Genomic DNA, 26,340 nt, shown 5'->3' on the forward strand with positions numbered 1-26,340 from the left:
GCAATCAGGCAAGAAAAAGAAATAAAAGGGATCGAAACTTGAAAGGAAGAAGTGAAACTGTCACTATTTGCAGATGACATGATTTTATACATAGAAAACCCTAAAAAATCCACCAAAAACTTTTAGAAATAATAAATGAATACAGTAAAGTTGCAGGGTACAAAGTCAACATACAAAAGTCCGTTGCGTTTCTTTCTTTTTTTTAATGTCTTTTGTTGTTGCTGTTGTTGTTTTTTGAGGAAGATCGGCCCTGAGCTAACATCTGTTGCCAATCTTCCTCCTTTTTTCCTTTTCTCCTCAAAGCCCCAGTAGATAGTTGTATGTCATAGTTGTACATCCTTCTAGTTGCTCTCTGTGGGATGCCACCTCAGCATGGCTAGATGAGCAGTGCATAGGTCCACGCCCAGGATCCGAAGCAGCGAACCCTGGGTCACTGAAGTGGAACATGCGAACCTAACTGCTGTGCCACTGGGCCAGCCCCTCAGTTGCGTTTCTATACACTAACAAGGAAGTAGCAGAAAGATAAATTAAGAATACAATCCCATTTACAATTGCAACAAAAAGAATAAAAGATCTAGGAATAAATTGAACCAAAGAGGTGAAGACCTATACACTGAAAACTATAAAACATTTTTGAAAGAAATAGAAGACACAAAGAAATAGGAAGATATTCCATGCTCTTGGGTTGGAAGAATTAACAAAGTTAAAATGTCCATACCGGGCCGGCCCGGTGGCACAGCAGTTAAGTTCGCATGCTCTGCTTTGGCAGCCCAGGGCTCGCACATTCGGATCCCAGGCGTGTACTGACGCACTGCTTGTCAAAGCCATGCTGTGGCAGCATCCCATGTAAAGTAGAGGAAGATGGGCACAGATGTTAGCCCAGGACCCATCTTCCTCAGCAAAAAGAGGAGGATTGGCAACAGATGTTAGCTCAGGGCTAACCTTCCTCACATGCACATGCACAGAAAAATAATGCCCATACTTCCTAAAGGAATCTACAGATTCAATGCAATTCCTGTCAAAGTTCCAATGACATTTTTCACAGAAATAGAACAAAGAATCTTAAAATTTACCTGGAACAACAAAAGATCCTTACCAACAAAAGGAATTCTGAGAAAAAATATCAAAGCTGGAGGTATCACACTCCCTGATTTCAAAATATACTACAAAGCCATAGTAATCAAAATAGCATGGTACTGGCACAAAAACAGACACACAGATCAATGGAACAGAATCAAGAGCCCAGAAATAAACCCACACATCTACGGACAGCTAATTTTTTACAAGGGAGCCAAGAACATACAATGGAGAAGGGAAAGTCTCTTCAACAAATGGTGTTGGGAAGACTGGACGGCCACAAGCAACAGAATAAAAGTAGACCATTATCTTACACCACACACAAAAATTAACTCAAAGTGGATTAAAGACTTGAATGTAAGACCTGAAACCACACAACTTCTTGAAGAAAACATAGGCAGTACGCTCTTCGACATTGGTCTTAGCAGCATATTTTCAAATGCCATGTCTGACTAGGCAAGGGAAACAAAAGGAAAAATAAATAAATGGGACTACATTAAACTAAAAAGCTTCTGCACGGCAAAGGAAACCATCAACAAAACGAGAAGACAACCTAACAGTTGGGAGAAGATATTTGCAAACCATATCTCTGATAAGGGGTTAATATCCTAAATATATAAAGAATTCATACATCTCAACAACAAAATAACAAATAACCCAGTTAAAAAATGGGCAAAAGCCTGAACAGACATTTTTCCAAGGAAGATATACAGATGGCCAATGAAAAGATGTTCAACATCACTAATTATTACAGAAATGCAAATCAAAACTACAATTTCACCTCATTCCTGTCAGAATGGCTATAATTAACAAGAGAAGAAATAACAAGTGTTGGAGAGGATGTGGAGAGAAGGGAACTCTCATACACTGCTGGTGGGAATGCAAACTGGTGCAGCCACTATGGAAAACAGTATGGAGATTCCTCAAAAAAATAAGAATAGAACTATCATATGATCCAGCTATTCCACTGCTGGGTATTTATCCAAAGAACATGAAAACATGAATGTGTAAAGATATACACACCTCATGTTCACTGCAACATTATTCATGATAGCCAAGACTTGGAAACAACCTAAGTGCCCATAAAGAGACGAATGGATAAAGAAGATGTGGTATATATACACAATGGAATACTACTCAGCTATAAAAAAAGATGAAATCTTGCCATTTGCGACAACATGGATGGACCTTGAGGGTATTATGCTAAGTGAAATAACTTAGATGGAGAAAGTCAAATACCATATGATCTCACTCATAAATAGAAGAGAAAAACAACAACAACAACAAACAAACAAATAGATACAGATTAGAGTGGTGCTTACCAGAGTGGAAAGGGGGAAGGATGAGGGTGAAAGGGGTGACTGGGCACATGTGTGTAGTGATGGATGGTAATTAATCTTTGGGTGGTGAACATGGTGTAGTCTACACAGAAATTGAAATATAATGACGTACACCTGAAATTTATACAATGTTATAAACCAATGTTACCTCAATTAAAAAAAAAACACACAGCTGGGACGTCAGTCTTCTCCTGCCTTCGACCTTGGACTCAGACTGGAAGTATATCATCAAAGCTCCTGGTTCTCAAGCCTTGGGACTTGGACTGGAAGAGCACCACCAGCTCCCCTGGGCCTGCAGCTTACTGACTGCAGATCTTGGTACTTCTCAGCCTCCATAATCACATGATCCATTTTTTTATAATAAATTATGCATGCGTGTGTGTGTGTATATATATATACACTATTGGTTCTGTTTCTCTGGAGAACCCAGACTAATACACCTACCTACTAAATCTGACACCCATAGTAGATCATCTTTCAGCACACCCATCTCTGTATGAGAAAATATAATATCATTATTTTATTGATGCTTTCTTTAGTTTTAAAATGAACAACTGGGGCTGGCCCTGTGGCGTGGTAGTTAAGTGCACGTGCTCCGCTACTGGCGGCCCGGGGTTCGGATCCCGGGTGCGCACCGACGCACCACTTGTCAAGCCATGCTGTGGCGGCGTCCCATATAAAGTGGAGGAAGATGGGCACAGATGTTAGCCCAGGGCCAGTCTTCCTCAGCAAAAAAAGAGGAGGATTGGCAGATGTTAGCTCAGGGCTGATCTTCCTCACAAAAAAAAATAATAAAATGAACAACTAATGATTAAAAAGAATACATTTCAACTTTAACAATATTATTCAAATAACTAAAATATTTTATGTGTGAACTAATATTTTCACTTACTAACAAAAATATTTAATATCATAGTTTGCACCTTTCCTTCACTGTTTTAAATTTTAAAAACAAACAAAAACCCCAAGTGGTAACATAGCATGATAGAATTGAACTATCTCATGTTCTGTTTCTTCTGGTTTACAATCACTGATATCATTGCTTGTTTTTAATCTACTATTTAATCTCAGGAACATGCTGTACCACAGGAATTAGAGACACAAGCTGTGCCCTAAAACAGCTGTAATAATTATGAACCATTACAAACTTACTCTCTAGTCAGACAGAAAAAGATAAACACCGTATGATCTCACTTTTATGTGGAATCAAAAAAAGACAAGCTCATAGAACCAGAGAATTGAATGGTGGTTGCCAAGGACTGGGGTTGGGGGAAATGGGGAGATATTGGTCAAAGAGTACAAACTTCTGTTACCAGATACATACCCATGTTCTTTATCCACCACACAAGAGGGGCCAAATAAAACTAGAATGCCAGGCTTATGGCAAGGAAAGAGGTTTTATTTGGGCGACGTCAGCCGGGAGATGAGAGCTCTCAGATTTGTCCCGTCTGCCCGAAAGATGGGAGGCAAGGGGTTTTAAAGGTTTTGAGCGAGAGCATGTGCTGGGGTTTTAGGTAAGGGAGGGGAGCAGTGGCCGTGCTGGTTGGCACCTTCCCACCAGCCTGCATTTGGCCTTGAAGACTGAATTTCTTTCCCTTGACTGTCTGGACTTTTCAGGTTAGTTTTCATCTTCAGCCTGCTTTGGCCTTGTGAGGCTGAATCTTGATGTCTGGACCTTGACTTCCTGGGAAAGACAGCTCACTCATATACTAAGGAGGGACAGAAAGACCTGGTTAGTTTTAAACAACAGTTGATTGTGCTGAATATGCACAGCTGCAGTTAGCAAAGCTTATCTCCAAGTTTTTGCTTTCTTCTTCTAGCCCAGGGAAGATTTTTTAACCTCTTTGTGCTCGGTTTCACTTCCAGGCAGAAGATGAACAAGTTCTGGGGATCTAAGGTACAGTATGGTGATTCCAGCTAATGATATTGTATCATATACTTGAATGTTGCCTAGATAGTAAATCTTAAATATTCTCACCACAAAAAAGAAATAGTCATTATGTGACAGGATGGAGATGTTAGCTAACACTATGGTGGTTATCATTTTACAATATATAAATGTATAGAATCAACACATTGTATACCTTAAATTTACACAATGTTATATGTCGATTTTATCTCAATATAGCTGGGGGAAAAAGAAAAGATGAAAGGCTAAAAGGTAACTCAAGAAGTTAGAAATAAAACAAGTAGAAGGAAAGAATTTTTAAAAGGGAAGAACAGAAATTAATGACATAGAATACCACAACAAATCAAAAGGAACAGCAAAATAAAACACCAGTTTTTTATATGAATACAAAGATGATAGATATACCTGCTAGATGCCAGGATAGGCTTACCCTCATATACTTGTTATATTAATAGATAATTATTGTCAAAGTTTGTATTTCTTCTTATGTAACTTTTTTCCTAATAAACATTATTGATTAACTAGAACCCCCTCCCCCCCTAAAAAACTTACTCTCCAAAGACGTGTCTGAATCCACATGTTCTGGGGGCTGACTATATAACTGGGAGTTCTTCAAACTGACTTCCATGTAGAATACAATGTTTATTAAATGATAAGTAATAAAACTGTGCTAATTTGAAGTTTTTAACTTACTATTACAATGCACCCATAACCACAGCTTTAGTTTAGACCATAAACATGTGCTGTCCAACACAGCAGCCATGAGCCACATGTGGCTACTGAGCACTTGCAATGTAGCAAGTCAAAATTGAGATGTGCTACAAGTGGAAAATATGCACCAGATTCCAAACACTTAGCATGAAAAAAGTTGTATAAAATATTTAATATTTTTTATATTGATTACATGTTAAAATGATAGTATTTTGGATATATTGGGTTAAATAAAACATATTATTAAAATTAACTTCACCTGTTTCTTTTTACTTTTTTAATGTGACTACTGGGAAATTTAAAAATAACATATGTGGCTTGCATTACGTTTCTTTTGGACAGCACTGTCCTAGACTGATAAAAGATCTTGTGGGGGAGGAGTATTTTATCACTGACATTGTTTGGAATTGTCAACACAAGCTGAAAATAAAAAGCAGGTCGAATTCCAGTTAGCCTTAATATTGTTTTTAAATACCCTATAGACAATGTAACAATGTGTCACTCTTGTTATGACACTAAATCAAGCCAGTCTACCTCACACCACTGGGCAGTCCTCACCTTGCTCACAGACTGCTCACAGTTGAGCATTCACAATTCTCTCATTGGGTCCTTGCCCCCTCTCTCCACTGTCCCCTCAATTTTCCTGCCATTCTCATTCCCATTTCCAGGCTTTATTAACATTGCTCCTTCTCACCCAATGTTCTCTCAGAAATGCTTGATCATCTGACTCTTCTGCTTGTTGAAATTCCACTGCCTTTTCCAGCTCAAGACTCCTCGCTCAAATCTTCCTCTGAGACACCAGTCCCTCAGTTCCTCTGAGACACCAGGGATCTCTTCTCTTCCCACTCTCTCTCCCTTGTCTTCTCTGACTTGATGAGGCAAGCATGGTCTGTGCTATTAATTTGAATGGACAAATAGCACTTTGTCATTGCTTAAAAATGTTTTTATGGTGTATGTCTCATTGAGATGTTCTTAAATAGCTGAAATTTACATGTCTTTTTCATCTCATTCAGAGCCTAGCACAATATTATGACATTTAATATATTCAATAGATAATTGTTGAATGAGTGAATAAATGAATGATTGGCATCATAGGTTAAATTTATTAAAATGAGTTCATCTGTGAGTGACAGATCACTCAAAATAACACATATTTGCACAAGACAGAAGTTTATTTTTCTCTCATATAAATGTCTGGGTAGGTGGCACAGAGCTCTTTGGGTACTCAACTGTGTAGGGTGCCTTGACTCCTTTCAGCTCTTGGTCTGCCATTACTAGGATATGGTGCTCATCCTTATGGTTCAAGAGAATATGCTACACAATAGCATTGAAAAGTACAAAATACTTAGGAACAATTCATCAAAAGAAGTGGAGGGCCGGCCCCGTGGCTTAGCAGTTAAGTGCATGCGCTCTGCTACTGGAGGCCCGGGTTCGGTTCCCGGGCGCGCACTGACGCACCGCTTCTCCGGCCATGCTGAGGCCGTGTCCCACATACAGCAACTAGAAGGATGTGCAACTATGACATACAACTATCTACTGGGGCTTTGGGGTGGGGGGGGGAGGAGACGCACCGCTTCTCCGGCCATGCTGAGGCCGTGTCCCACATACAGCAACTAGAAGGATGTGCAACTATGACATACAACTATCTACTGGGGCTTTGGGGGTGGGGGGGGAGGAGGAGGATTGGCAATAGATGTTAGCTCAGAGAGGGTCTTCCTCAGCAAAAAGAGGAGGATTAGCATGGATGTTAGCTCAGGGCTGATCTTCCTCACAAAAAAAGAAAAAAAAAGTGCAAAACTTGTACATGGAAAACTACAAAACATCATTGAAAGAAATTAAAGATTTAAATAAATGGAAATACATCCTGTGTTCATGGATCAGAAGACTTAATATTGTTAAGATCAAAACAGTCCTCCAAACTGATCTACAGACTAAATGCAGTCTCCATTGAAATTCCAGCTGGCTTCTTTGCAGAAATTGACAAGCTAATCCTAAAATTCATATGGAAATTCAAGGGACTCAGAATAGCCACAACAGTCTTTAAAAAGAAGAACAAAGTTGGAAGACTCAAACTGCCCTATTTCAATACTTACTACAAAGCTATCAAGACAGTGTGTACTGGCATAAGGATAGACCAATGGAATAAGAGTCCAGAAATAAGCATTCACATTTACAGTCAATTGATTTTTGACAAATGTGCCACAACAGTTCAACGGGACAGAATATTCTTTTCAATAAATGGTGCTGAAGCAAATGGATATCTACATGCAAAAGAATTAAGTTGCACCTCTACCTCTCATCATATACAAAAGTTCACTCAAAATGTATCATAGACCTAAATTTAATAGCTAAAACTAGAAAATTCTTGATGAAAACATAGAAGTAATTCTTTCGTGACCTTGGATGTGGCATTGTATTCTTAGACACAACACCAAGAGCAAAAACAACAAAAGGAATAGATAAATAGGACTTCATTAAAATTCAAAACTTTTGTGCATCAAAGGACACTATCAAGAAAGTGAAAAGCAACCAAACAGAATGGGAGAAAATATTTGCAAATCATATCTCCAATAAGGAATCTGTATTCACAATACATAAAGAACTCTTACAATTCAACAGCAACAAAAAGACAAACACCTCAATTTTTAAAATAGGCAAAGCATTTCAATAGACACTTCTCCAAAGAAAATATATAAATGGCCAGTAAGCACACGAAAAGATGCTCAACATCACTAGTCACGAGAGAAGTACAAATCAAAACCAAAATGAGATCACATTTCACACCCACTAAGATGGCTCTAATCAAAAAGACAGATAATAACAAGTGTTGGTGAGGATGTGGAGAAATTGGAACCCTCATATATTGTTGGTGGCAATGTAAACTGGTGCAGTCACTGTGGAAAAGTTTTGTGGTTCTTCAAAAGGTTAAACATAGAGTTACCACAAGATCTAGGATTTCTACTCCTAGGAATATACCCAAGAGAAATGAAAACATATATCTATGCAAAAATTTGTACATGAATGTTTATAGCACCATTATTCATAATAGCCAAAAACTGGAAACAACCCAAATGTCCATCAACTGATGAATGGATAAATAAAATGTGGTATAATCATACAATGGAATATTATGTGGCAGTTAAAACAAAAAAATGAAGTACTGATACATGCCACAGCATGGATGAACCTTGAAAACATGCTAAGTGAAAGAAGCCAGTCACAAAAGACTACATATTGTATAATTTTACTTACATAAAATGTCCAGAATAGCCAAGTCTATAGAGACATAAAGTAGATTAGTGATTCCCTAGGTCTAGATCAGAGGGAGGGAAGGGGAGTGACTGCTAATGGGTTTTGCTGTGGGATGATGAAAGTATTGTAAAATTGTGATGATGTTTGCACAACTCTGTAAATATGCTAAAAACCATTGAATTGTACACTTTAAATTATATGAACTATGTTTCAATAAAACTTTTATTTAAAAAAAAGAGCATCTGGGGCCAGCCTGGTGGCATAGTAGTTAAGTTTGCCTGCTCCACTTCTGCAGCCCGGGGTTCACAGGTTCGGATCCGGGGCGTAGACCTACGCACTGCTTATCAAGCCATGCTGTGGCAGGTGTCCCATATAAAGTAGAGGAAGATGGGCAGGGATGTTAGCCCAGGGCCAATCTTCCTCAGCAAAAAGAGGAAGATTGGCAACACATGTTAGCTCAGGTCTAATCTTCCTCACCAAAAAGGAAAAAAAAAAGAGTATCTTATCCCAGGAAATTATATGGAAGAATGATCAGGAAAAAAGTGGTGAGGAGAACATACCTATGGTTTCTTAGGAAAGTTCTCGGGTAGATTCATTTAATCTTCACAACCCTATGAGAGTAAAACTATTATTATGTCCACTTTACATGTGAAAAACTGAGGCACATTCATTTAAACAACTTTCTGACCCACAAGCAAATAGCTTTTGTAAGATAACCAAAAGAGTATATCCTATATATTTGGAAATTAAGAACACAATATAAATAACTCATTGGTAAAAGAAAAAAATCATAAGAAAAATTATGAAGTTTTTAAACTGAATAACAATAAAAATGTTACATAATAAAAAATTCTTGAATAGAAACTTCTAGTCCTGAACAAAAAAGAATAGAGACACTTATCCCTATTTCTCCCACAAAGTATAGCTAAAAAACCCTGGATACTATATAAAGTAAACATAAGGCTTTGAAAGAGGAAGAGAAGAAGGCAGACCAGTTAGTAACCTTGGGACCTGAGGAATGGCACAGAATGAGTTCCTTGGGTATTCTTTTTGCCTATATATCTCAGACTGAGTGTTAGAGAAGCTGGCAACCCAGAAATGCTATCAGGCACAGACATAAAAAGCTCCTAAAAAAGCTTGTTTCTCTAGCCAAAGGACCAGGAAAGGGGCAATCTAGCAAGACATAAAACTTTTAGACAACAATAACTCTGTTCCAGCCAACACCATGGAAAAAACTGTGGCCCCACCACCACATACACCAGAAGACTAAGAGGAGAGAGTAAACTTCCACCCTCTCCAGGCTATAACAAGTTGCCCCAAGCCCCTTGCTAGGGTGTGTAATGGAAGACCAAGTGGAGAGGTATGACTTTCACCCCAGACAGACAATAATGAAATGTCCCCCCATGGAGTCAGTGGAAATCACATGGGGAACCAGGACTTCCACTCCCCATCCACACACACACACCAGTGGTAAGAAGGAACTCTTCCCTCTCCCTGCTGGGATGGTGTCAGAGGTGGCCTACTGGAGAGGCATGACTTTCACCACCACCTAGTAGTAACAAAGTGCCACTTCCAACCCTAGGGTGTCAACAGAGGGTGAGGGGGACAGCTGGCCTTCCACCCCAACCTGGCAGGAAAGAGGTTGTGTCCATATTCGCCTGAAAGCATGGTGTCAGAGGAAGCTTACTAAAATAGAAGAATTAAGTAAGATCCTATGTCATAACATAATACTGAAAATGTCCAAGATACAATCTAAAATCACTCATCATACTAAGAGCCAGGAAAATCTCAACTTGGATAAGAAAAGACAATCAACAACACCAATAATGAGATGTCAACAGACGCTGGAATTACCTGACAACAATTTTAAAGCAGCCATCACAAAAATGTTTCAAGGAGCAATTATGAACATGATATAAACAAATGAAAAAAAAGGAAGTGTAAGCAAAGAAAAAGAAAGTGTCAGTGAAAAAAATAGAAGTTAAAAAGAAGAACCAAACGGAAACTTTGGGACTGAAAAACACAATAACCAAAGTCAAAAAAAACTCATTTGGTAGGCTGAACATCAGAATGGAGAGGACAGAGGAGAGAATCAGTGAACATGAAGATAGAATAACAGGATTTACCCAGTCTAAACAACAGAGAGAGAGAAAAAAAAAAAAAAACACTGCAAAACAATAAACACAGCCTCAGGGACCTGTAGAACTACAACAAAAGATCTAACCTTTATGTCTTTGGAGTCACGAGGAGAAGAGGAGACAGAGTGTGGGATTTAAAAAGTGTTTGAAAAATTAATGGCTGAAATTTTCCCAAATTTGACAAAAGGCATAAACCTATAGATTTAAGAAGCTGAGTGAATCCAAAACAGGATAAACCCAAATAAATCCATGCCACAACACGTGATAATCAAAATTCTGAAAACTAAAGACAAAGAAAATTCTTGAAATAAATAAAAGAGAAATGACACCTCACATATAGAGAAAACAGTTCAAATGGCAGAGGATTTCTCATCAGAAACGATATAGACCACAAGAAAATGACCCAAAATTTTTCAAGTGCTAAAAGAAAAGAACTGTCAACCTAGAATTCTATATCCAGTTAAAAAACTCTTTAGGAATGAAGGGGAAATCAGGACATTCTAAGATAAAGGAAAACTAAGAGAATCTGTCACCAGCAGACCTATCCTAAAATAATAGCTAAAGGAAATTCTTGAAAAAGAACAGAAATGATGAAAGAAAAAAATCTGAAAACATAAGCAGGGAACAAAAAATAAGGGAAAGAGTAAAAATATAGGTAAATAAAATAGACTTTCCTTCTCCTGAGTTTTCTAAAATTTTTTGAAGCAAAAAAAAGATAACATTATGTGATGTGGTCTCATTGGATGTAGAGAAAATATTTAAGATAATTATAAACAGGGGAAAGGAAAGGACTTAAAGGGAGATAAGATTTCTACGCTTCACTCAAACTGGTAAAGTGTAGACACTAGTAGACTGTGATAACTTATATGTGTATGTTGTAATACTTAGGGCAACCACTAAAAATCTATACAATGAGATATACTAAAAAATAACTATAGAATCTGGGGGACAGAGTTAGAGATGCTACTGGTAGCTAGTAGTAGAGGCCAGGGATGTTGTTAAACATCCTACAATACACAGTACAGTCCCCCACAACAAAGAATTATGTCAATAGCGCTAAAGTTGAGAAACCTTGGCCTACATGCTTACCAGTGCTGGATATTATCATTCTTTCTGATAATATTTTTCAAAAATTTTGTATTTCTGTTTTCTCCTTAACTTCTCTTTATGTAGCCAGTGATAACTAGTTTTCCACAACCACCACCAACTTGTCATTCTTTTAATTTTGCCAGTATGGTAGTTTAAAAAATGATAACCTTATTTTATTTTGTTCCTCTTCAAAAGAATGGAGGTATTTTACTTCTTACTTTATGTATTATTTGAATTTGTTATAATGAACATGTATTATTTTTATAATTTTTTTGAAATGCTATTAAAGGTTTTTTTTAAATACTACAAATAAATCAAATGGGATTCTAAAATTTGTTCAAGTAACCTACAGAAGTGCAGGTACAAGAAACAGAAACAAACAAACAAAGAAAACATAGAAAAAAAATTAAAATAGCAAATTTAAGCCTTAACATATCATTACTTACATTAAATGTAAATGGTCTAATTACACCAATTGAAAGACAAAGATTGACAAAGTGGATTAAAACATATAACCCAACTATGAAACTCACTTCAAATACAATATAGGTAGGTTGAAAGTAAAAAAAATAGAAAAATATATACCATGCAAACATCAATCAGAAGGAAGCAGGAATGGCTATACTATTATCAGATAAAATTGTCTTCAGAGCAAAAAAATTACCTTGGGAAGAGAGGAATTTTACATAAAAGAATCAATCTACCAAGAAGACACAGCAATCCTAAATGTTTATGCACGAACAAATGAAGCTGTAAAATATGTGAAGCAAAAATTAATACAACTGAAAGGAAAAATAGAAAAATCCACAATTACAGTTAGAGACTTCAACACCCCCCTATAAACAATTGATAAAACTTCTAGGCAGACAATCACCAAGGATATATAAGAACGTAACACACCATTGACCAACAGGATCTAATCAACATTTATAGAACATTCTACCCAATAACAGCAGAATACACATTCTTTTAAAGTATCATGGCATGAAAATGGCACTGAAAGTGAAGAAGGAAACCCCTGCCCCTCCCAAAGCCAAAGGCAAAGCAAAGGCTTTGAAGGCCAAGAAAGTAGTGCTGAAAGGCATCCATAGCCACAAAAAAAAGAGAAGATCTACACATCATCCACCTTCCAGTGGCCCAAGACACTGCGGCTCTAAAAGCAGCCCAAATATCCTTGGAAGAGCACTCCCAAGAAAAACAAGCTTGATTACTATGCCATCATCAAGTTCCCCCTGACCACTGAGTCAGCCATGAATAAGATAGAAGACAACAGCACATTGAGTTCATTGTGGATGTCAAGGCCAACAAGCACCAGATCAAATAGGCTGTCAAGAAGCTCTATGACATTGACATGGCCGAGGTCAACAAGATCAGGCCTGATGGAGAGAAGAAGACATATGTCTGACTGGTTCTTGACTATTATGCTTTGGATGTTGCCAACAAAATTGGAATCATCTAAACTGAGTCCAGCTGACTAATTCTAAATATAAATTTTTTCACCATAAAAAAATAAAATAGAATAAAGTGTCCGTGGAACACAGAACAAGATAGTTCATATCTTAGGCCATAAAACAAACCTCAAGAAAATTAAAAGAATGGAAATCAGAGTGTGTTCTCTGACCACAAAGGAATCAAACTAGAAACCAATAACAGAAAGGTAACAGAAAATATCCAAGCACTTGAAAACAAAAGAGCACACTTCTAAATAATCCATGGGTCAAAGGGGAAGTCTCAAAGGAAACAAAAAATACATTGAATTGGATGAAAATAAAAATATAGCATACCAAAATTTGTGAGATGCTGCTAAACCAGTGCTGAGAGGGAAATTTTTTACCACTAAATGCTTACATCAAAAAAGAAGAAAAGTCTTAGATCAGTCACACAATTTCCTTAAGAAACTACATGAAGAAAAGCAAAATAAACCCAAAGGAAGCAGAAGGAAAGAAACAACAAAAATAAGAGCAGAAATCAATGAAATTGAAACCGGAAAAACAATATAGAAAATCAATGCAACAAGGAGCTGGTTCTCTGAAAAGAGCAATAAAAGTGACAAATCTCTAGCAAGACTTACAAATAACAAAATACGGAAGGCACAAATTACTAATATCAGAAATGAACAGGCAATATTACTACAGACACTGCTGACATCAAAAAGATAATAAGGAAACACTACGAACAATTCTACACACATAAATTTGATGAATTAGATGAAATGGACCAATTCCTCAAAAAGCACAAACTACCACAACTCACCCGATATGAAATAGATAATTTGAGTAGCCTTGTAACTATTACAGAAATTGAATTAGTAACTTTAAAACTCCCAAGAAAGTAATCCTCAGGCCTACATGAATTCTACCAAAAATGAATTCCAGGTGAATTCTGTCAAACATTTTAAAAAGAATTAAAATCAAATCTGCAAAATCTTTTCCAAAAAATAGAAGAGGAGAGAAGATTTTTCAACTTATTTTATGAGGCCAATATCACCCTGATACCAAAATTAGACAGTCCAAAAAAGAAAACTGCAGATCAATAGCCTTCATGAATATAGGCATAAAAATTCTTAAAACAGTAGCAAATAGAATTGAGCAATATATAAAAAGAATTACACATCATGAACAAAGAGGATTTATTCCAGAGATGCAAAGCTGTTTCTGTAGTTGAAAATCAATCTATGTAAACCACCATATTAACAGGCTAGAGAAGAAAAATAATACGATCATACTAAATGAGGGAGAAAAAGCACTTGACAAAATTTAACACCCAAGAAGGATGTCAGCAAGAATGGTGAAGTGAGGAGCTTCAAAATTTCGCCCTTCCTTAAAAGCAATGAAAAAATTGGCAAAATCAATCTTTTCAGAACTCTAGATACTAACCAAAAGTTTGCAGTGACCAGGGGAGTGCTTAATTAAGAAAAACAAGCTGAATCTCAGTAAGAACAGTGAGCTTTGTGGAGTTTTAACATATCTTGGTCCCATCCTCCACTCCCAAGCTCAGTGGTAGCCGTGAAAATAACACTCCACCTTCCTGATATTGGTGTGGAGGGGAGCAGAACAAACCTCATTCACAAAGAACTGCAGTTATTTGCTTTGACTCATCTGGCGTCTCCCTGGAAGATCAGCTCAAAAGGCTTACCTTTATCTTGCCTACCTCAAAACTCATTCAGTTTCTGAGCAAGTTAAACATAGGGTTACTACATAGATCAAGGACATAGAACAGAGAACCCAGAAATAGAACACATAAGCAAGACCAACTGATTTTTGACAGGGGTGCAAAAGCAATTCAATGGAGGAAAGATAGTCTTTTCAGCAAATGGTGCTACAGCAATTGGATATCCATAGGCAATAAATAAATAAATAAATAAAACAAACCTCGACCTAAACCTCATTCCTTATATAAAAATTAACTCAAAATTTATGATAGCTTTAAATATAAAAGGCAAAACTGTAAAACTTTGGAAGAAAACATAGGGAAAATATCTTTGGGCCTAAGGCAAACATGAAACCAAAAGCACAGATCATAGAAGAAAAAAACCAATAAACTGAACTTCATCAAAATTTAAAACTTTTCCTCTGTGAAAGACTCTAAGAGAATGAAAAAAACAAGCTATAGACCTGGAGAAAATATTTTTAAAACATATCTGACAATAGACTTGTATCTAGAATATATAAAGAACTCTCAAAATTCGATGGTAAAAAAGCAAACACTCTGATTAGAAAATGGGAAAAAAACACAAAGTGATATTTCACTGAAGAGGATATACAGATGGCAAATAAGCACATGAAAAGATGTTCAACATCACTAGCCATTAGAGAAACACTGCTATTAGAAAAGCTAAAATAAAAAAAATAATGACAATATCAAATGCTGGTGAGGATATGGAGAAACTGGATCTCTTAAACATTGCCGGTGAGAACGAAAAATGTTACAACCATTCTGGAAAATAGTTTGGCAATTTCTTTAAAAAACTAAACATATATTTACCATATTATCCAGCAAAAGCAATCCTGGGTATTTATTCCAGAGAAATTAAGACTTATCTCCACACAAGAATGTGTATACAAGTGTTCATAGCAGCTTTATTTGTAGTCGTCAGAAATTGGAAACAACCAAAATGTCCTTCAATAAATGAATGGTTAAACAAACTGTGGTACATCCTTATCATGGAATGCTTCTCAGCAATAAAGAAGAACAAACTATTGATACATGCAACATTTTGAATGGATCTCAAGGGCATTATGCCAAGTGAAAAAGGTCAGTCTCAAAAGTCACATACTGTACGAGTCCATTTATATAACTTTCTCAAAATGATAAAATCATAGAGATGGTGAACAGACTTGTAGCTACCAGGAGTTAGAGATGGTGAGTGAGAAGGGAGTGGGTGTGATTCTAGAAGACTAGCAGGTGGAAGATCTTCGTAGTGATGGAATAGTTTTGTATTTTCATTGTGATGGTGGTTACACAAATCAATACATGTGATAAAATGGCAAAAAACTATACACATACATTGTACCAATGAAAGTTTCTTGATTTTGATATTGTGCTATGGTTACCTAAGAGGTAACCATTGGGAGAAACTGGGTAAAGGGTAAAGAGGACCTCACTGTACTATTTTTTGCAACTTCCTGCAAATCTATAATTATTTCAAAGTCAAAAGTTTCTAAAATTGTGAAATAAGATGAAATGAAAAGTACTGAGCTAAGCACTGAACTTAAGAAATTAGCAAGAGAAAAACAGGATAAACCCAAAGAAAAGTGAAAAAAGGAAATAACAAAGCTAAGAAATAAAATAGAAGACAAACAATAGAGAGGATGAACAAAGTTGATTTATTGAAAAGACAATACTATGAAAAATTTAATGTCGATAAATTTATACCTTAAACAAAATGGCAAAACTTCTAGAAAATATAACCAACCCAAACTGACTCAAGGAAAAATAGAAATCTTGGGTAGTCCTATAAGAACTGAGGAAATAAAATCAATATGTAAAAATATCAGGCCCAGATGATAAATGTAGGTAAAATGTATGCAAACTGAATCCAGCAATGAACAGAACAGATAAAGATCACAACTAAGCTATGCTTATCCAAGGAAGGCAAAGTTGGTTTAATATTAGAAATTCCATTATTTTTATTCACTGATTAAGAAAGAAAAAATAAATTATAATCTTAACAAATGCAGTAAAAGCATTCCATGTAATTCAATACCTATTTGAAATAAAACTACCTAACAATCTAGGAATGGAAGATAACTTAATATAAGTTATTTACCATAAACCTAAAACCCACCTAATACCTAAATCTGAAGTGTGAGAACTTCACCTTTAAAATCTGATCAGGAAAAAGACAAGGACTATTACTACTCTCTCTATTCAACACCAAAATAAGATCCTATCTGGTAAAGTAAAATGAGAAAGAGAATTTATAACCTTTATAGGTTATAATGATTGAAAAGAAGGAAAAACTCATCATTTAAAAAATATTTGATTGCTAACACAGAAAACCCAAGAGAATTAGTTGACAGATGATTGGAGTTAATAGAATAATTGAGAATGGTTGATTAAAATGGGAAGATTTAAAATTAGTTTCATTTCTATACAACAGCAACAGACAGAAAACATAATGTTTCAAAATACACCATTTATAATAGCAAAAAAAAAGTTATCTAAGAATAAATCTAATAAAGATATGCAAGACATTTATAGAGAAAGTTATAAAGCTTTACTAAAAATTAAAGCAACTGTCACTCCCCAAACTGACAGAAATATGAGGTTTATTCTCCATACAATGTCAACAGGAGGCCTCTGGACTGCAGACAATAGGCACATTTGAAGGCAGAAGTACCTTACTGCAAACCAAGGGAGTATGTGACCAAATCCCTAAATGCTAAATACTGAGATCCCATCCCACCGCACCCCCAGTCTTTCTCCCAGTTGGATCGCAAAACTCTGGCAGCCAAACCTTTACCCTCCTGGAAGAAAATGATATGATCCTTCTCTAAGGAATTCAGCCAATCCACGAAGAAAGACGTAAAGATACTGACCTTAGGGATTCTTCAGGTGACTCAACAGCAAAGCTCAAAGCCAACAAGTTCCATTCATCTGGTCAGATGTCTCAATCAACATTTTTTTTTTTGGTTTTAATATAAAAATGGTATTTTTTTATTGAGGTAACATTTGTTTATAACATTATATAAATTTCAGGTGTATATCGTTATATTTCAGCTTCTGTATAGACTACATTGTGTTCACCACCAAAAGTCTAGTTGCCATCTGTTACCTTACACGTGTGCCCCTTTACACTTTTTGCCTTTCCCCCACCGCTCTTCCCCTCTGGTAACCACCAATCTGTTCTCTGTACCTATGTGTTTGTTATTGCTGTTGTTATTGTTTTATCTTCCACATATGAGTAAAATCATACCGTATTTGGATTTCTCCATCTGACTTATTTCGCTTAGCATAATCCCCTCAAGATCCATCCATGTTGTCACAAATGGCAAGATTTCATCTTTTTATGGGGGAGTAGTATTCCATTGTACATATACACCACATCTTCATTATCCATTCATCTGATGATGGGCACTTAGGTTGTTTCCATGTCTCAGTATTTATCCAAAGAACACGAAAACACTAATTCAAAAAGATATATGCACCCCTATGTTCATTGCAGCATTAGTCAATCAACTTTTTAATCCTAGACTCTGTTTTTTCTTTGAGGAAGATTGGCCCTGAGCTAACATCCATTGCCAATCTTCCTCTTTTTTTCTTTTTTCTCCCCAAAGCCCCAGTACATAGTTGTATATCATAGTTGTAGGTCCGTCTAGTTCTTCTATGTGGGACACTGCCTCAGCATGGCTTGACGAGCGGTGAGTAGGTCCATGCCCAGGATCCAAACCAGCAAACCCCAGGCCACCAAAGTGGAATGCGTGAACTTAACCGCTACACCACCGGGCCGGCCCCTAATCCTAGACTCTTAATCATGAACAGTCAAACAAAGTCTAACAACCATCATAGGAAAGTGTCTCTAATATGGAAAATAGAGTCCAAAGCAAACAAACCCTTAAACAAATAAATGAAGGCAACCTGAAGGAAACATAATCTATGCAAGGAAAATAAAACTTTAAAAATAATTATAATTAATATATTAAAAGAGATTGGAAAAGATATTACATCCATGAAACAAGAACAGAATTCTATTATTAAAATAGAGAAGAAAAAAGAGCTTTTGGAAAGTAAGCAGAAATAAAAAACTCAACAGTGAAGTTGAAAGACAAAAAAAGGAATAATGATGAGGAAAGAAATCTGAGAAAACTAAGGGACCCAACCAAGAGGTACAACATTGGGAAAAGCAGAGATGAGAAAATCATCACTGAAAGAACTAAAGAAAATTTCTCCAAACTCAGAGATATGAATTGTCAGTTTAAAAGGCCTACTTAGAACACAGCACAATGGAAGAAAATAGGCCTACATCATGGTAAGTTCAAAACAATGGGAACAAACAGAAGCTTCTAGAACAGAAAAAAAATAGGTTTTATACAAAAGATCAGATATCAGAGTGGCTTTATTCTTCTCAACAACAGCAATGGAAGCAAGAAAACAATGGAGCAATGCTTTCAAAATTCTAAACGAAAATGATTTCCAACCTAGAATTCTGTACTCTACTAAACTATCATTTTAAAGTAAATAAAGACATGTAATATGCAAGATCTCAAAATACTTATTTCCTAAGCAGCTACTGAAGGAGATGCTCACCAAAACTAGAAGAGTAAATCAAGACAAAGAAAGATATGAGACACAGGAAACAGGAGATCCAGGATGGGACACAGATAAAGTAAATCCCCAGGTAGACAGTGAAGGGATATCCTGGGACGACAGCTGTGGATCAGACATGTGCAACCAGCCCAAACTGGAGCAGGTAACTCAAGTGATAGGCATGCTGAGGGATGCCATTTCCAAGATGCCCACTGCCTTTGCACCATCTTTTTAACCTGAGAACAGCATACCTGAATAAGCCTGACCAAGATTTTTCTACATATTTGGCTTGTCTTGACCAGAACTTAAGTACTTGTGGCTCTCCCCTCCATGCTCTATTGTCTGTATTGACTGAGGACACCCATTTCACTCACAGGAATGTTCTTTGACCTCCTGGGAACTAGAGCTGCTGTTTTGCAGAAGATGCAAACATTTTTTTCATGTGGCCATTCCTCATACAGACTCTAGAAAATTCTGGGACATAATATCTGGCTTCAATTCAGTGAAGACATTTATATTTATTTACTTATATTGGTAACAATATGCCCCTGGCGAGTTACTTTCTAGAGATCTAACAATACAGGAGAAGAGCTCAGAGAAAATAAAGAATGAGTGGTGTATTAGTTTCCTGTGGCTACTGTAACAAATTACACAAACTGAATTTTATTTAAACAGAAATTTATTCTCTCATAGTTCCAGAGAGCAGAAGTCTGAAATCAAGGTGTCAGCAGGGCTTTACTCTCTCTGAAGGCTCTAGGAAACAATCCATTCTTGGTCTCTTCCAGCTTCTGGTGGCTGTAGGTGTTCCTTGGCTTCTGGCTGCATCACTCCAATCTCTTCCTCTGTGGACACTTTGCCTCCTCCTCTTCTCTTTTGTCTCTCCTTTTGTGTGTCTCTTATAAGGACACTTAACATTGGACTTAGGGCCCACCTGGATAATCCAGGATATCTCCTTATCTCAAAATCCTTAACTTAATTATATCTGCAAAGACCCCTTTTCCAAATAAGGTCACATTCACAGGTTCCAGGGATTAAGATGTGGACATATCTTTTTTTCGGGGGGGAGAGGGCGTTGGGGGGCACCATTCAATCTACTACAAGTGGTTAGCAAATCTCTCAATTCAGCGTTTCTCAAATTTCAGTAAGATACAGACCACTTCTAAAATAAAGCCATTTTCACCGAAAACAGAACAAAACAAACAATTCATAATAGATTTTTGTGTGTGTAGAATTTGACAGACTGATTTAAAATTTATATGGGAGAGCAGAGTCAAGAATAGCTCAGACATTCCTGAAGAAAAATGACAATGTTGAGGGAAACTTGCTCCAAGTCTTATAAATTTATAGTAATTGAGGCACTATGATATTGCTTTAGAGATAGACAAATGAGCCAACAGAATATAATAACACAATCAACAGCCCAGCATGACACCAAAACATACAGAGACACTTGGTATATGACAGAGGCGTCATTGCAAATTAAGTTATTTGTATGAAAAAAAGTGGATCTTTACCTCATACCATGAAAAAAAAATCATTTCCAGGTTCATTCAGGATTTAAATATGAACAGCAAACTTTAACATATTTAGAAAATACAAGATAATATCCAATGATCTTAGGAATCCAAATATCCATCAACAAGAAAAGAGTTAAATAAATAGTCATATACAAAAAAATACTTGTGGACACTGTGATGCATTTCCAAGATCCCCCTTCAAGGAAGAACTTGTGGCCCCAACTGCTGTGAGTGCTGTTTGCCATCTGCCTTCAGCTGTCAAACCCCTAGGGACTGCCTCAGTTGCAGAGCACTGCCTCGTCCAAGGTCACCTCTCTTACTGAGATGGCCACATCCAATGATTGATCAGCCCAACTCAGGACAACCATGAATGTTCTGAATGGCCATTCTATTTTTATTTTATTTGCTCATGATACTATGAGCCAGGAATTTGGTCTGGGCTTAGCTGGCCAGTTCTGTTCCACATAGCATTGGCTGGGTTCATTCACTCAGCTGCATTCAGTTGGTAACTAGGCTGAGCTAGAAGGTACAATAAAGCTTCATGCACATGTCTGGAAACTAAATGCTCCTCCAAGTGGCCTCTATCTCACTATATGGTTAGCTTGGATTCCTCACAACATGGTAGTCTCACAGTAATCAGATTTTTACATGGTAGCTGGCTCCTAAGAGGGAGCATTCCAAGTAGTGAAGGCAGAAGCTACAGATCTCTTAGTTCCTAGCCTTGGAAGTCACCCAGCATCACTTCTGCTACATTCTATTAGTCAAAATAACTCAGAGGGCCAGCCAGATCCAAGGGGAGGGGAAATAGACTCCTCTTCTTGACGAGGGCATGATGAGGTCATATTGCAAAAGAGCCCGTGGGACAAGAGAGATTTTTGTGGCCATCTTTGGAAACACAATCTGCCAGAGCTATCATGTACAGCCGAGCAAGCTGTATGCTGTACAACTCCAGGAGTTACCATTTTCCCAGACTTCAAAGCAAATAGCTCCCCCTAGAGTTGTGCAATACAGCATAATTGGTCCCCACAGCCCTAGACTTGCACACACGTAACACTGATCACTAATAGCAAGTCATAGATGAATATATACAATAGTACACCATTTATATGAAGTTTAAAATGTCAAACTGAAGAATATATCATTTGGATACATAAAAATGTAGTAAACCTATAAAGACAAGCAAGGAAATGATAAACACAAAATTTAGGAAAGTGCTGGAGGATATGGCTTTTAAGATCAAACAGAAATACAGAAACTTGAGTGGTCTTGGTAATAGTCTACTGCTTCAGCTAGATGGTAGATACATGGGTGTTTGTTACCTGCATAACATTCTTTTGTATCTACAAAATAATCCAAACTCAATTGAGAAAGAAAACAAATAAGTAATATAATAAAATAGAAAAAGTAAATAAAGATTAATTCAGGATAGTAGTGGCCTCTGGAATAATGGAAAGAGATATGACAGGACAAGGATATCCAGGGGATCTAGTAGTACTTATTAAGTTAGCTTGGTGAGTACTTGGCACATTTTTCTTTATACCTTATAAATTGATTACATACCTCCTTTTGTTTGTGGCTGTCAGAAGATAGAGACCACAGAATCAGCAGTGAACAGAATGGTGCCTTAACAAGAATTATTCCCCGCTGGGTGTATCTTGTGGTACTCAGAGAGAATACAATAGAGACAAAGTCTAAACTTCTCATTCTAGAAAGGCCATAGGTAAGCTTGTAAAGAAAGAAGAAAGAAATATTCAGCTTCTCCTTCCAGGATATAAGATGAAAACCTTATACTCAATCTAAACTGAGAGTACTAAATATAATAAAAGTTGAGGTGGGAGGGCATTAAAATTGTGAGAGATATATGTATATTAGTACTGAATGTTGTCTGAAGTGGTTGCAGATGTCATCAAATCATATTTCTGTGAAAAAAAAATTGAGAGGGAAGAGCTCACTGTTCAAGGACCACTCATTGAGTCTGTATCATGGTTAAATATAAAAGACCACCCAGATAAGTGAAAGGGAGACATTTCTGTGTTTAGAATCTTTCGTTGTAATTGTACCAGCAATATTAGAAGAGCCTATTTTACTCTTTGGATTTCTAAATTTCTGTCCAGCATTTTCAAGAATCACTCAGAAGCAAAGATGACATAAATAATGCAATGCTCGGCACACATTCTCTCTTTTCAGAGAATCAGGATGGCAATCTAAAGAGGTAGCTTTTGAGAAAACTGGGCACACAAATATGGAACCATTTAGGTCATTTGTCGTGACAGTAAATAAGAAATTGAGTAAGCTATATTTCAACAAAGAAAATTTCTCTAAGAAGGAAGACAAGGACTCTAAAAGACATTGTGTCAGGATGAAATCTACTCATGGCTCGGTTCTTCACAAAAGCCTTAGCTCTGTTTTCTGTAGACTAGTCCACGGATGTAATGGAATATATATTATTCCATTATATATTATTCCATTATATATATTCCATATATATATAACATATATTCCATTATGTATGTATATATATGGTCTTTGCTCAAATGTCATCTCCCTAGTAAGTCCTTCCCTGACTACTCTATTTAAAATGCAACACCCCTCCCTCCTCAGCACTTCCTATCCCCCTTCTATGCTTGATTTTTTTCTTCCACAGCACTTATCACTTTCTAAGACACTATAAAATATTCCTCTTTACTTTGGTTTACTGTCTGAATTTCCTCCCCTAGAACATAAACAGAGATTTTTTTCTTCCCTTGCTATTCCCAGCATCTAGAACAATGTCTAGCATGTAATAGGTGCTCCATAGATATTTGTTTTATGAATTGGATGAATGAAATCTGGTAAGATGAGAGCTGGCAGCTGCTGTCATCCATGGTCTGGTCTTGTGGAAAAACCTGTCTGAAAGAGGAAAGCTGACACAGAGAAGCTGCCACTCTCCACCCTAGTGGGGGATTAGCCTCTGTCCCTGTCCTCCCAGAAGCCAGCTACATCTCTGCCTTTACCAGAGTTTTCTACATGAGCCAATAAATTCCCCTTTTTGCCTAAAGTGAGCTTCTTTCATTTGCAACCACAAGAGTTCTAACATGTGAGCATTCTTTGCACAGACATATACAGGACAAATGTTCTCTTTTGCCAAGTAAAAGCCTCTCTGAGTGGTCTACATCCTCAGTTCACACTCTGCTTCATTTTCCATCCTCAGCTTCTCCCAACTTGGCGATGGTACTTTGTTCCACACTAGAAGGCTTCGGTTACAACACCATTTGCAGTCATTCGAAACCTGTATGTTCACCAACCTTGTGCAAAGCAGGATATAGAGACAAGGCAAGGCATGCTGCCTCCCACCTCCTGCCCCATCCCATCCAGCCCTTCAATCATCCAAGCTCTTTAGCCACCCAAACCCAAACACTTGACATCTAGACACTCACATATTTGCCTGTGTTGTCCCACCTCCTCTTTCTACCACATTACCACTAATTCTACCCTGCCAGTCAGAAATCGATAACAGAGAATAAGGAAACCAAGGATATTGTGACACATCATAAATATCTTTGTGACCCACCAAAGTGTCCCAACCCGCTGGTTGGGAAATAGCAGTTCATAAAAGCATCGTATATGCTGTTCATTTTGCAAAACAGTTAGCCAGCCAAATGAAAAAGGGTTCAGAGGATTTAAGAAACCTATTTATTACAAGTTTAAAAGTCTGAATAAACACACACGATGTTATAATAGACTTATTTTGTAACTTCTTAGCCAATAGGACCACATACTCACGTACCAGTGCTGTTAACAAACCCCATTATTCTTCCATTTGATCATTTAACAAACATGAATTGAATACCCCTGTCTGAGTCAGACATTGCCTGGTGCTGGGCCCTGAAGGGGCTCGCAGCCTGGAGTGAGAGACACACAAGCAGACACACAACAATAGAGTCGTAAAGAAGCATGAGGCACAGGATATTTTGTAAGCACTATGGAGAAGCATCTTTTTTGTGTGTGTGTGTGAGGAAGATTGGCCCTGAGCTAACATCTGTGCCAATCTTCCTCTATTTTTTGTACAGAGGATGCTGCCACAGCGTGGCTTGATGAGCAGTGTGTCAGTCCGCGCCCAGGATTCGAACCTGCAAACCCTGGGCTGCCGAAGCAGAGCACATGAACTTAACCACTATGCCACCGGGCCAGCCCCAGGAAAGCATCTCATCTTGTTTTGAGGAGTCCAGAAAAACATCTCGGAGGAGATAATGCCCAGAGAACAATCTTAAAGGGAGAGTGGGATTAGCCCAACAAAGGAGGGGTAGGACATTCTAAGAAGAGAGGCAGCATGAGCAAGGGCATGGAGGCTACAAAAACTTTAGTGCTGCTGGGATATAAAGGGAAGGCAAGCATGGCAGAAGGAGAGAAGAGGGGGAGGGACAGGGAAAGGGCATGATGGGCTGTGAATATGGAGATACACCTCCTAGCCCCCCTACAAGGAAGGACTTGATACCCCATCTCTGGGAATGTAGTGAGCAGACAGCCCTCAGCCCCTTCAAAGTCTGCCTCAGCTGCAGAGAACCACCTCACCCCAAATCATACCATCCTGGGGATAAGCCACACACAATGACTGATTGAGGCACGGGGGAAAAGGCCTGATCATCTTGGCCCAGCTTGGGGCAACTTGGAAGGGCCATCTAGCTCTGGAGCTCCCAGCAGGGTAGGCCAAAGCTGTCATTGAGCCTGCATCGCAGCTCAACTTCTCCCTCTGCCCACTCCTGCTTCCTTCTCCTTTCCATAGCTGTTGATCTCAAGGGCTCTCCTTAATAAACATCTTGCACGCTAAACTCAGTCTCAGTCTGCTTCTCAAGGGGACCCAACCTGTGACACGGGCCATTAATGTTTATTAAGAAACTTGGACTTAAAGCTATACTGAGGTTTTAAATCAATTGCACTTCCAACACCACAGCATTATCACCATATGTGTTCCCTTTCAGAGACCATGCTGACAGACACAAGAGGTGCCTTTCACTTACTCCAGCAACCATACCTAAGAGTGGCTACATAGGAGAGAAGTCCAACTCTGTCCTTTAGATTTCCCTGAAGGTGACCTGAGTGTATCTGAGAAGATGGAAGTACCCCTTCTTCAGAATTTCATCCATGGCTCAGCCACATCCATCCATCTATTTATTTATTCATCCAAGAAACATGTCCTGAACATATGCTAAGTGCTGTGCTAACTTGGTCACTTCTTGCCCTGGTGCTAACCTTTAAGATAATTTTAGAATTCTCAATAATGGTCGTAAAAAAATCCAATTAAAAGAAACTTTAGTTGTAGGAACACCAATGTGTATGGTTTACCCTGAAATTCCTTAGCTGTTTTCTGAGTTCAAACTCTCTAAGGGCACCTTTGTTTGTGGTTTGGCTTCCCATATGGTGTTTGCAGTGAGAGACAAGGCCAGTCGGAGGGCTGTCAGAACTCTCTGCAGCTCATAGTTCCTATTGCAAACCCATAAATAGACATTCTGGACTCCCTTATTTGTATGATAAATTTACGAATTATGGGATACAATATTGAAATTCTTGGTTCCAAAAAC

General features: G+C 37.6%; 1 long non-coding RNA gene and 1 pseudogene across 2 annotated transcripts in view; one reads left to right on the forward strand and one right to left on the reverse strand.

Annotated features, from left to right (window-relative positions):
* Positions 1–564: 564 nt before the first annotated feature.
* Positions 565–26,340, reverse strand: part of LOC131400892 (uncharacterized) — a 30,721-nt gene continuing 4,945 nt past the window's right edge. The window contains exons 1-3 of one of the 2 annotated variants that reach the window (XR_009217476.1): positions 5,732–6,055; positions 3,742–4,126; positions 565–2,909 (exon numbers count right to left, since the gene is read on the reverse strand). This is a non-coding gene — a long non-coding RNA (uncharacterized LOC131400892). Of the gene's footprint in view, positions 2,910–3,741; positions 4,127–5,731; positions 6,056–26,340 lie in introns of those variants that run through there. The other variant, XR_009217475.1, reaches the window with a different exon arrangement.
* LOC131400891 (large ribosomal subunit protein uL23-like) lies at positions 12,501–13,031 on the forward strand (annotated as a pseudogene).

Source organism: Diceros bicornis, chromosome X (assembly GCF_020826845.1).
Source record: "Diceros bicornis minor isolate mBicDic1 chromosome X, mDicBic1.mat.cur, whole genome shotgun sequence".
Classification (NCBI taxonomy): Eukaryota; Metazoa; Chordata; class Mammalia; order Perissodactyla; family Rhinocerotidae; genus Diceros; species Diceros bicornis.